Source organism: Myotis myotis, unplaced genomic scaffold (genome assembly GCF_014108235.1).
Source record: "Myotis myotis isolate mMyoMyo1 unplaced genomic scaffold, mMyoMyo1.p scaffold_m19_p_3, whole genome shotgun sequence".
Taxonomy (NCBI): Eukaryota; Metazoa; Chordata; class Mammalia; order Chiroptera; family Vespertilionidae; genus Myotis; species Myotis myotis.
Genome location: NW_023416335.1, coordinates 46,302,087 through 46,313,877, shown reverse-complemented (window position 1 = coordinate 46,313,877; position 11,791 = coordinate 46,302,087). Strand labels below are relative to the sequence as shown.

The 11,791-nt window shown below is 43.5% G+C and overlaps 1 pseudogene; it reads right to left on the bottom strand.

Moving 5' to 3' along the window:
* Positions 1 to 7,139: 7,139 nt before the first annotated feature.
* The window catches only part of LOC118649906, a 135,471-nt pseudogene continuing 130,819 nt past the window's right edge, over positions 7,140 to 11,791 (bottom strand).

Here is an 11,791-nt window from a genome sequence, read left to right as displayed (position 1 = left end):
CGCCTCCTGTCACACTCAAGGCAGGGTCGATGGGGAGGTTGTGGCGCCACCCCCTGTCACTCACAGAGCAGGGCCCATCAAGGGGGTTGGGGCTCTGTACCCTGTCACGCACAGAGCAGGGTCGATCAGGGGGTTGGGGAGCTCCCCCCTGTCACTCACAGAGTAGGGCCGATAGGGGAGTTGGGGCACCGCCCTCTATCACCCACAGAGCAGGGCCGATCATGGGGTTGGGGCGCCGCCACTGTCACACTCAGGGCAGGGCCAATGGGGAGGTTATGGCTCTACACTGTCACACACAGAGCAGGGCCTGGGGCGGGGGGGGGGGGGGGGGGTTGGAGCACTGCACCCTGTCACACACAGAGCAGGGCCGATCAGGGGGTTGGGGCACTGCCCCCTATCAGGCACAGAGCAGGGCTGATCAGGGGGTTGGGGTGCCTTCCCCTGTCACGAACAGAGCAGGGCGGATAGGGAGGTTGTGGCCCCGCCCCCTGTCACACACAGCCAAAGGGAGATCAGGGTGTTTGGGTGCTGCCCCCTGTCACGCTGATCCCGGTACTGGGAGGTCTCGTGGCTCCACTGATCCCGGTGCTGGGAGGCATATTACCCTTTTATTATATAGGATAGAGGTGACTGAAGCTTCCAACTGCTCCTTTTTTTCTTTTTTACTTTTTATTCTGGGCCAGCTTTAGCTCTGGCTCTAGCTCTGAGGCCTCTGCTGCTGAAAGAAGGTATCTGGTTTGTTTAGGTTCTATAATCAAGACACTGTATCAACTCCAGCTCTGAGATCCCGGGCTCACTGAAAGCTGGTTTCTGGGGTTTTGTTTAGCTTCTATATTTGCTACAATGTTTCTTATACTGTAAGCTCAGAGGCCGGCAGCGGCAGGTGGGGAACGTTGGTTTCCTCCGTCACTGAAGCAAGCAAGCCTCATGTTAGTTTCAAGCTGCCTGGCTGCCGGCAGCCATCTTGGCTGGCAGTTAATTTGCATATAGCCCTGATTAGCCAATGGGAAGGGTAGCAGTCATATGCCAATTACCATGTTTCTCTTTTATTAGATAGGACTAGAGGCCCAGTGCATGAATTTGTGCAGGGGTGGGCTCCCTTGATTGGCCCTGCAGCTGGTGGGGTGAGGGGTGCAGAAGGGACTGTGGGAGGTTGCCCACTGGCCATGGGGGAGGGGCCATCCAGAGGGAGGGACCACGGCCAGCAAGGAGGAAGGGACCACGACTGACCAGGTGGAGGGACTGCGGGATGTTGTCTGTGGGAGCACACTGACTACCAGGGGGCAGCTCCTGCATTGAGCATCTCCCCCCTCGTGGTCAGTATGCATCATAATGACTGGTTGAACTGTCGTTCTGGTCATTCCAGTCGTTTGGTCGTAACAGTCCTTAGGCTTTTATATATACTAGAGCCCCGGAGCACGAAATTCGTGCACTCAGGGGGGTTGGTCCCCCAGCCTGGCTTGTGCCCTGTCACAGTGTGGGAGCCCTGCAATCGATCACCTCAAAGAGGTAGGCCCTGCCCACCCATCTGGAGCTCCTCGATGAATTGCCCCAAAGAGGTAGGCTGGAGCTGGAAGTCCCACCTCCACGCTGCATGGAGCCGGGAGGCGGGACCCCCAGTCAGGCCTTGCCACGCGGAGCTGAGGGACCCCAGGCAGGCCTCTCTGGACCCCAAGGCAGGCCTCGCCTTGCAGAGCCAGGGGACCCGCCTCCTGAGTGCACGAATTTTGTGCTCCGGGCCTCTAGTGTATATAAAATATACACTATATACACGTGTGGAGCCAGGAGGAAGCCGGACTCCCAGGCAGGACTCCTAGGCAGGCTCTGTGCTATGCATGCAGTGTCAAGCCCAGCCCCACCCACCTGCACGTGTCTGCTGTGCGTGCAGCCATCTTGTGACGGTGTGAGGGCATCATGGCATGATGACTACTTAGGCTTTTATTAGTAAGAATAGATGAACTGCTCCTTTTGTCTTAGTTTTTAATAATGAATATTATTGAACCAATAAAAAATACATCATAAATCAGGCTTTCAAATCTATAAATGCATTCTGTACATCAAAGACCAAGTTTTGTTCATAAACATCATGTAAAAGAAAGTAAACTTAGATAATTTTAAAACAAATATTTAGCATGTGTAAACAGAATATACACAATGCACCATGAAAGTTTATATTGGGTGAATTCTCTGCAGAAGATATTTTAAAGTACAAGTCTAAAGAGTTTTAAATTATGTGTTTTCCTATTAGTGTTTCTTAAACATTGACATTCTTGATTTTTTTTTTCTAAAACATATTAAAATGTTCAAAACTTGGATTATCTGACCCAATGTAAAATGTGTTAAAAATTCTTTTGAATGTCTTTATTATTAAAAATGTATCTTTATTGTTGAAAATATTACAGATGATCCCCTCCACCTGGCATCTGTCCCCCTCCAGGCCTTCACCTCACTATTGTCTATGTTCATGGGTTATGCATATATGCAGATAAATTATTCGGTTAATCTCTTCCCACCCGCCTCTCCCTTTTCCTTTAAGGTTCATCAGTCTGTGCCATGTCATCTATGTTTCTGGATCTATTTTGTTCTTCAGTTTATTTTGTTCATTAGATTCCACATTTGAGTGAGATGATGTGACACTTGTCCTTCTCTGCCTGGCTTATTTCACTTAGCATAATACTCTCTAGGACCCCATGCAGTCTCAAAGGTTAAGAGATCTTTCTTTTTAATGCTGTGTAGTATCCCATGGTGTAAATGTGCTTTTTTTTTTTTTATCCACTCATCTATTGATGGGCACTTGGGCTGTTTCCAGATCTTCCCTATTGAAGATAGAGCCGCTCAGAATATAGGTGTTTCAGGATTCTTAGGATATAATGTCTTTAAATGGTAAATACTATGGGAGAGAAAGAGTCTTCCTCTCCCTGAGCATTTAATCCTCACTTCATCTAAGTTAAATATTGGTCACAAATCTGCTTTTCAAACGTTTCAGCTAACTTTTATGGGAAACTAGCTAATGATTTTGGATCAAAATTGATATCATGGTCTAAATTACATTGTTATGGTAAGCTGTATACTTCTTACATAATAAAATATCTTTCTAGTTTTCTTAATAGTAGTTGTTTTCTTTCTTTTTTTCATGTGTCATGTTATTTTTGTTTACTTTTATTTAATTCACTCTACATTTTAACTAAAAATACTTCAAAAAAATTTTATTGAATTTATTGGGATGACATTGGTTAAGAAAATTATACATGTTTCATGGGTACAATTGTGCAATACATCATCTGTACATTGTATTGTGTGTTCATTACCCCTAGTCAAGTCTCCTTCAATCACCTTTTATCCTTTTTTTACCCTCTCCCACTTCCTGCCACCCTCTGGTTAGCACCATACTCCTCTGTGTCTATGAGTTTTTGTTTGTTTTCTTGTTTATTCATTTGTTGCCTTCAGTTTTATATCCCACATATGAGCAAAATCAGAAGAAATCATGCAATTCAACACCAACCACTCTAATTAAAATACAAACAAAAACAATACCAAACAGATACTTCTCCCAAGAATACATATAAATGGATAACAGATATATGAAAAGCTGCTCAACTTTACTAGCCGTTAGAGAAATGCAAACCAAAACTGCAATGAGATACCCCCTCACACTGGTTAGAATGGCTATTAGCAACCAGACAAGTAATAGCAAGTGTTGCAGAGGTTTCAGAGATAACAGAACCTTCATTCACTGCTGGTGGGAATGTAAACTGGTACAGCCACCATGAAAAACAGTGTGGAGGCTCCTCAAAAATTAAGAATAGAGTAACCATGGGACATAATAATTCTTCTTCTGAGTATCTACCTGAAAATTTTGAAAATGTTTATTTGCAAAAATATATGTACCCCAGGTTCATTGCAGCATAGACATAGAAAAAAAAAAAACTGAAGTGTCCTTTGATAAATAGTTGGATAAGCAAGATGAGGTCCATGTATACAATGGAACACTACTCAGGCATGAAAAAAAAAGAAATGCCATTTTTTGCAAGAGCATGGATGGATCTTGAGAATATCATGCTAAGAGAAATAAGCCAGACAGAAAAGTTTAAAATGCTTTTCTTTTTAATCAGACTAATTGCACTGAACTAGCACCAATATAATGTTATCTAGGAATTGGTTTATATGTAAAACATTATATATATCCTATCTAATAATTGAGAAACATGTTATTAACCATAACTTCGCTACCCTTCCCATTGGCTAATCAGCAAGATATGCAAATTAACTGCCAACCAAGATGGCAGCCGGCAGCCAGGCAGCTGAAGCGAACAGGAGGCTTGCTTGCTCCAGTGATGGAGGAAGCCAAGGTTCCCTGCCTGCCACTGCCGGCCTCTGAGCTGCACTCTAAGAAACAATGTTGCAAATATAGAAGCTAAACAATCCCGAGAAAACTGCTTTCAGCAAGCCAGGCCTCAGAGCTGGAGTTGAAACAGTGTTTCAATTATAGAAGTGAAACAAACCCAGAGACCTGCTTTCAGCAGCCGAGGTCTCAGAGCTGGAGCCGAGCCTCAGAGCAAAAGCCGGCTCTCAGCTCCAGTGACAGCCATAGAAGGTAAATAAATCCCAGAATAAAAAAAAAAGAAAAAAAGGAGAGGTTGGGAGCTTCAGTCACCCACCAGCCTGAAAACGGCCTTCAGCCCCTCACCCAGACTGGGCAGGCACCCCAGTGGGGACCCCCACCCTGAAGGGGGTGTGACCAGCTGCAAACAGCCATCATCGCCTCATCCAGGCTGGCCAGTCACCCAAGCGGGACCCCCACCCTGATCTGGGACACCCTTAAGGGGAAACCAGCCAGCCCCCACCCGTACACCAGGCCTCTATCCTATATAGTAAAAGGGTAATATGCCTCCCAGCACCGGGATCAGTGGAGCCACGAGGCCTCACGCCCCAGGATCAGCGGAGCCACGAGGCCTCCCAGCACTGGGATCAGTGGAGCCGCAAGGCCTCTTGGCCCCTGGAGCAGCGTGACAGGGGGCAGCGCCCAAACCCCCTGATCGCCTTGCGGCTCTGTGTGTGACAGGGGACAGGGCCACAACCTCCCTATCTGCCCTGCTCTGTTCGTGACAGGGGAAGGCACCCCAACCCCTGATTGGCCCTGCTCTGTGCCTGATAAGGGGGAGATCCCCAACCCCCTGATCGGCCCTGCTCTGTGTGTGTCAGGGGGCGGTGCCCCAACTCCCCTATGGGCCCTGCTCTGTGTGTGACAGGGAGTGGCGCCGCAACCTCCCTATCGACCCTGCCTTGAGTGTGAAAGGGGGTGGCGCCCCAACTCCCCAATCGGCCCTGCTCTGAGCCTGACCAGGGGCTGCACCTAGGGATTGGGCCTGCCCTCTGCCACCTAGGAGCAGGCCTAAGCCAGCAGGTTGTTATCTCCCGAGGGGTCCCAGACTGTGAGAGGGCACAAGTGGAGCTGAGGGACACCCCCCAACCAGTGCACAAATTTTTGTGCACCGGGCCTCTAATATATATATATATATATATATATATATATATATATATATATATATATATATATTTATATATATATATGAATTTGATTATTTTTAACCATACACAGTTCTTTTTGGGGGGTGGGGGAGCTATGTTTATAAATTTTATTTTTTTTTATCCCCAAAATAAATATAAATGAAAACCTACTCTTCAAATGCTTGGAGGCTTTCCCTATAATGTACCATTACATTTACAGCACAAAACATTCTCCTATGAAAATCAGCATGCAGCTCTTTTACACACAATTAGATATATACACACCCTATATATATTCAAGGAGTTATGAATTGTCTACTTACTAAGATTCCTGTAGTGGAAAATTAGGAAAGTGGGCAATTCCCATACTTTTCAGTCTTGGGAAGGTAAATACAACCTCTCTAAATGTTTTTAAAAAGATGAAACATGTAAACTACACATCCTCCTTAAGACATGTACACATGTTGTTAGAAGAAAGCAAGGACCCTGCCACATAAATGATAGTGTTTCTCAAAAGAGAAAGAGATAGCATTTGAATAAAAATGCAAAGTTGGCCCTAGCCAGTTTGGCTCAGTGGATAGAGCGTCAGCCTGCGGACTCAAGGGTCCCAGGTTTGATTCCAGTAAAGGGCATGTACCTTGGCTGTGGGCACATCCCCAGTAGGGAGTGTGCAGGAGGCAGCTGATCAATGTTTCTCTCTCATCGATGTTTCTAACTCTCTATCCCTCTCCCTTCCTCTCTGTAAAAAAATCACTAAAATATATTTTAAAAAATGCAAAGTTGAAGAACATAAGAGGATCAAAGTTGTTATGTACATGCTCCATGGAGAAATAGGAATTGTCTCACAGGAAACAGATCCTCGATGCATCTCAGCCTCTTCTAACATTAAATCAGCCCTCCCTGGCAGCAGTCATGATCTTCCTGTACAGTCAAATGCTTAAGCAGGCTCCATGCAGCATCTGTTTAATTCCAACAGCCAATAATGAGGTCATGTGGTAAATTCCCACTCCCCAAAAAAGAAGTGCAAAGTCAACCTCTGTGACTCAAGAGCTCAACCAGGTCAAAGCTTTGGTATATACCAGAGGCTGTTTTCATGATAACCAAAGTTTAGAAAGATTCTCTGTTAAGGGATTTGCCCCAGAAAGGAAAACAAAACAAATCCACAAAGCCTATAAATAAAGAGAACAAGCCACAGTTCCTCTTTAGACAAGGGTTTATAGTTTCTTAGGCAGCAGTTCTGAAAGCACCAACTAAAGCCACAATGCTTCTAGGAGAACATGATGTTTTTAGGAGAACAGGATGTGTTGGTAAGGCTGCTCTGAGAACATTTGCCCACAAGCAAGTGGCAGATGTGCCACAGAAAAAAGTTCAAACAAACACAAGTCAGTTTTCTTCTATTATAACATAAGCTGGTCAGCAACCCAGGAAAGACTTAAAGCAATAAGAGGCATTACAAAGAGCCCCAGGAGCTCTTGTGTCAATCACAAAACCTTGGCAGGAAGGAAAGGTCTCTCAAGGCTTTGGGTTGTTGGTTAGTTTGTTAGGTTTCAGATACCTCCTTCTTCTTTTTCTCCTCCTCCCCCCCTCTCCTCCTCCTCCTCCCACCCCTCCTCTTCCCTCTCCCCCTCCTCCCCCTCCTCCTCCCCCTCCTCCTTCTTGCTGTCTACTTCAGAGGTGTCAGAGGACTCATGAAACAGAACATACTCTCTGCTGCTGAACCCAAATTTAAGTACATCTTTTTCTTTCAGTTCATAGTATCTCTTTGGTTCAATGCACTTGTTATTCAAGAACTTTCCATTGAGCCAAGGCCATTGAGGTAGGGCTTCACCCTGCGGCCACCTGTCCCATCAGCACAGGTGTATTCCACAAGCCTCTGCTGGAAGATCGAATGCTGGTTTGAACCAGAGGGATAATCGATTGGAATGTCTGCGATTGGGCCGTGTCTAACCAGGAGGTAAGCGATTTGTCCATGGATGTGCATGATTGGAAGCACCTCTTGAATTTTTAAGGGGTAGAGACGCCACCATTTTATAGGGATAAGTGCTTTGGGGAGTCACTTTGAATGACTACACCTCAGAAGGTTAGTGTCCTCAAGAAATGCCCCCAGAAAGTTGATGATTGGCTGTTCCTTAACAGGCACCTCTTTGTTTTGGTTGCTGCCACCAGGTGAGAAACCAGCTCCTGAGACTCATTACCGCTGGTACTGACTTCAATCCTTTGGTGATGCTCCCTCCCCTATGGGGCATTATAAGGCTCCTGCTCTGCCTCCTGGCCCCGCAGGTTCTGAAGGGTTCCATCAGGTCCCACTCCCAGGGCTCTCATTAGAGCTTCTCCTCTGATGGGGGCGGCCCCTGTGCCTGTCTGGGTCACTGTTCCTAGCTCGCCTGTGTTCCTGCCAGATGCCTCCCAGTGCTGCCAATCCTCCCATTCTCCCCGGGACAGATGATCCTCATGCTCTTGCATCACTTTGACCGTTGAGTGTTGAGGACTTTGGTTTCTGTCACTCTGAGGAGACGTGCTTCTTCTCTCAGAGGACTTTTTCTTTTTGGCTGGGGACCTACCACACAAACATCACATTTGTGAAGGTCTCTGCTTTTCACACTATAGGATTCAGGAGCTTCACCTTCCTACCTTGTCATCTCCCCTGAGTTCCAGACCCACAGACATAACTGCCTACCAACCTTCTCTCACTTAGATAACATAACTCTTGATTCCCAACCCCTCAAAACTTTTCCTCTCTTAGTCTTTGCCATTTCAGTAAGTGTCGTCACCATCCAACCTGCTCCTCAAGCTAAAAACTTACATGTCATCCTTGATTCATTTTCCCCCTCACCAACAGATCTCCAAACCCCTCCACCACAGTTACATTCCCATATACAGTTCCAATGAAAAAAGAGAAGTCATTAGTTAGGATTTACCAAAAATATAAATTACTTGTCATTGCAATTATTATCACTAACTACATATATAATTTCAAGCAAGGAAAGTAATGATTTGGAAGACCTCAAAGAAACACAATTAAGTCTAGAGTTAGAAAAATTCACACCCAAACTTTCCACTTCCTGTTTGCATGACATTGACAAGATACTTAATCTTTTCTTTCAAATATACATATTTTAAAGGTCTCTAGAATATTGTGGATTCCACAATCCTACCTAGTAAAGAGGGAATATGCTAATTGACCCTCACACCATCGCAAAGATGGTGGTGCTCACAGCCAATAAAGAGGGAATATGCTAATTGCCCTACCCTCAAAGATGGCGGCACCCACAGCCACAAGATGGCCATCAGGGGAGGGAAGTTGTGGGCAATCAGGACAGCAGGGGAGGGCAGTTAGGGGCAACCAGGCCTGCAGGGGAGGGCAATTAGGGGCAACTGGGCGGGCAGAGGAAGGCAGTTGTGGGTGACCGGGCCATCAGGGGAGTAGTTAGGTGTGGATCAGGCTGGCAGGGGAGTGGTTAGGGGGTGATCAGGTTGGCAGGCAAAAGCGGTTAGTGGCAATCAGGCAGGCAAGCAGGGGAGCAGTTGGTAGCCAGCAGTCCCGAATTGTGAGAGGAATGTCCAACAGGGATCTGGCCTAAACCAGCAGTCAGACATCCTTTGAAGGGTCCCAGATTGAAGAGGGTGCAGGCTGGGCTAAGGGACACCCCCCTCCCCCCATTGTGAATTTCATGTACTGGGCCTCTAGTATTATACATAATATGTATAAATAATGTTGAGTTCATTATTTTTTTCCATCACCATTTATCCCCCTATAGCCTCTCACCACACTGCTTTCCATGTCTATGAGTTCTTACTCTTTTTTTTTTCTTTTTTGCTCAATCCTTCCAAGTCATTCGTTCCCCCTGCCCCCATGAGCTGCCAGCTGCTCTCTATCTATAGAGTCTATCATGTTGCTTGTTAGTTCATCAGTTCCTTGGATTCCACATATGAGTGAAATCATATGGTACATGTCTTTCTCTGACTGGTTTATTTCACTTTTCTCCAGCAAAATGGGCTTTTTGGGAACAACAAAGAACTGCAGTTCAGGACGTGTGGTCTGATAGCAAAACATGCCATGTCCAGAGAAACAAAGGAGAGGCACTCTTTTATGGATATTGGCAAGAAACTAAAAGTTTGGAATGCTGTGACTTTTCATTGACTGAGTTGTGACAGTTTCCCACTGGGTGAACTTTATGGGCCAGGAGGAGTATTTCCTTCATCCTGCTGAGGTAGTATAATAGTATCACTTCCTGTCAAAGATGCAAGGTGGGATTCTGCCTGTTGGAGTCAATAGTGTGCTTTGGGTGACATGTGTGGGAACTCTCTAGTCTAGCCTTGCAACTTCATTTACAATGAAGCTTCTGTTTATTAAATTTTCATACCCAGCCAGGGAATCTAGAGAGTGAAGGAAAACTTTTTCTTCTCCTATAGTGTGTTAGCATGAGTATGTAAATTTTTAAATTATATTATTCTGAAAATTGTATAGCAGATATAAAGTGACGTCAAGTTTTAAAATACATATGAAAACATATCATAAATTGGTACCCAGTCATTCAACTAATCAAAAAAGAATGCTAATTTAAAAATCATTCCATGTATTTTTATCTCTAAATAGGCAAAATTAGATTTTATATGTTCCTTCCTAAATATATTGAAATTTAAGTACCAACTAATGACTCTAGTGAGATCAAGCTAATTCTTTAAAATGTTTTATTGCACTAAGGTGGAATTTTTGCAGTGATGCCTATCTTGATTCTCCTAGGCAGAATCTTTAATTACTAATTCATACAATTATGACTTTCCCTTATATTCTTTCATTGTGACATTCCCTATGTTGCATTGCAGTTACTAGCTTAACTCTGCTTCTGCTCACTGACTGATCCTTGAAAAAAAAAATCTTGTTTATATGCATAGTTCCAGAGCCTAAAATAATAAAAATAATAGTTAATTAATATTGAATGTACAGTAATTGAATGCTTGAATCGAATCTACTCACTTGTCCACCTATCTGTATATAAAATACAGCCTCTTATTCTATTGTTGCTAGATTAAACAATTGTACACCTTACCCACAATGAAAGGAATAACATATTACTTTTATCTTTAGTATACACATTAAAAAATAAAAGAAACAAACATGGTTTCCCTGATTCCTTCCTCCTGCCACCCAATTTCTCTCAGTTAGCATATAAAAATACATAGAAATAATTCTTATAATTATTTTTCTTTATTTTCATAAGATTTATGTTTGGGTTCTGAGAGTGACTTCTACCACTCTTTCAAAGATTTAACTATATAGATAAAAATTTAGCAGATTTAGGAAAACAAAACCAAGAATTAAAAACTCAACACTGAAGATGATTAAATCTACTAATATGCTAATTAGTGAAAATCATATTAATCCTGCAATTGATGATAAGGTCTTAAATCCCCCTTATTCTTTTTCTTTCAATTTTTCAGAATATAAGTTTTAAAAGGTCAAGTTAGCTACTCATAAACACAAGAAGAGCTGAGAGACATCACCATGGGTGGTAGATATATTGTGAAAACAGTTTTAAGCTAAATGAGTTGTGCTCTTCAAATAAAGGTTCTGGTTAAATTTAGTTTTCTCTCTCTTTACAATATAAAAAGACAATACTTGTGTTGATTGCCTGCTTTTTGTAGTAATTACAAGACAATTTCCTTTGAACAGTGTCTGTCTCTTAATCACAAGTAACAGCAGGTTCTGAGCAATTGATATGTCACACATCTTACTCTGAACAGCATCCACGAAAAAGCTACATTAAAAAAATACTAAAGTGTTCCCAATTAAATAATGATGCTGCTTTTTTCCGCTTGATTTAACAAGTGTAGCAATCCTATTGGAAATGTATTCTGAATTCATGTATTCTCATGAATATAGGTGGTTGTGGACTTTTGTTGCTAATAAATGGAGAGTAGAAAAGAAAAATGCCTATTTCTCCAGAGAGAGAAGTACCCTTTTCTAAGGCTATACAATGGTAAAAGGGTAAGTCTCTCTTAAACAAGAAGTTATGACAAACAATGGTATTTACACATTAAAAATGAATGCATTTCTACATCAAGAGCCATGGAGTATTTGGGGCAATATAAATGACAGAATATTCTGTCAAGAAGAAGCCTGTCTAAAGCTTAGTCTTCAGTAATACTAAGGCCATCTTGTTCAATTATTCAATACCACATGGTAACTATTAAACAAACTAGAGGCCCAGTGCACGAATTCATGCATGGGTGGGGTCCCTGGGGTGGCCTGTGGAGATCAGGTCCCAGTTCACACCCCCAG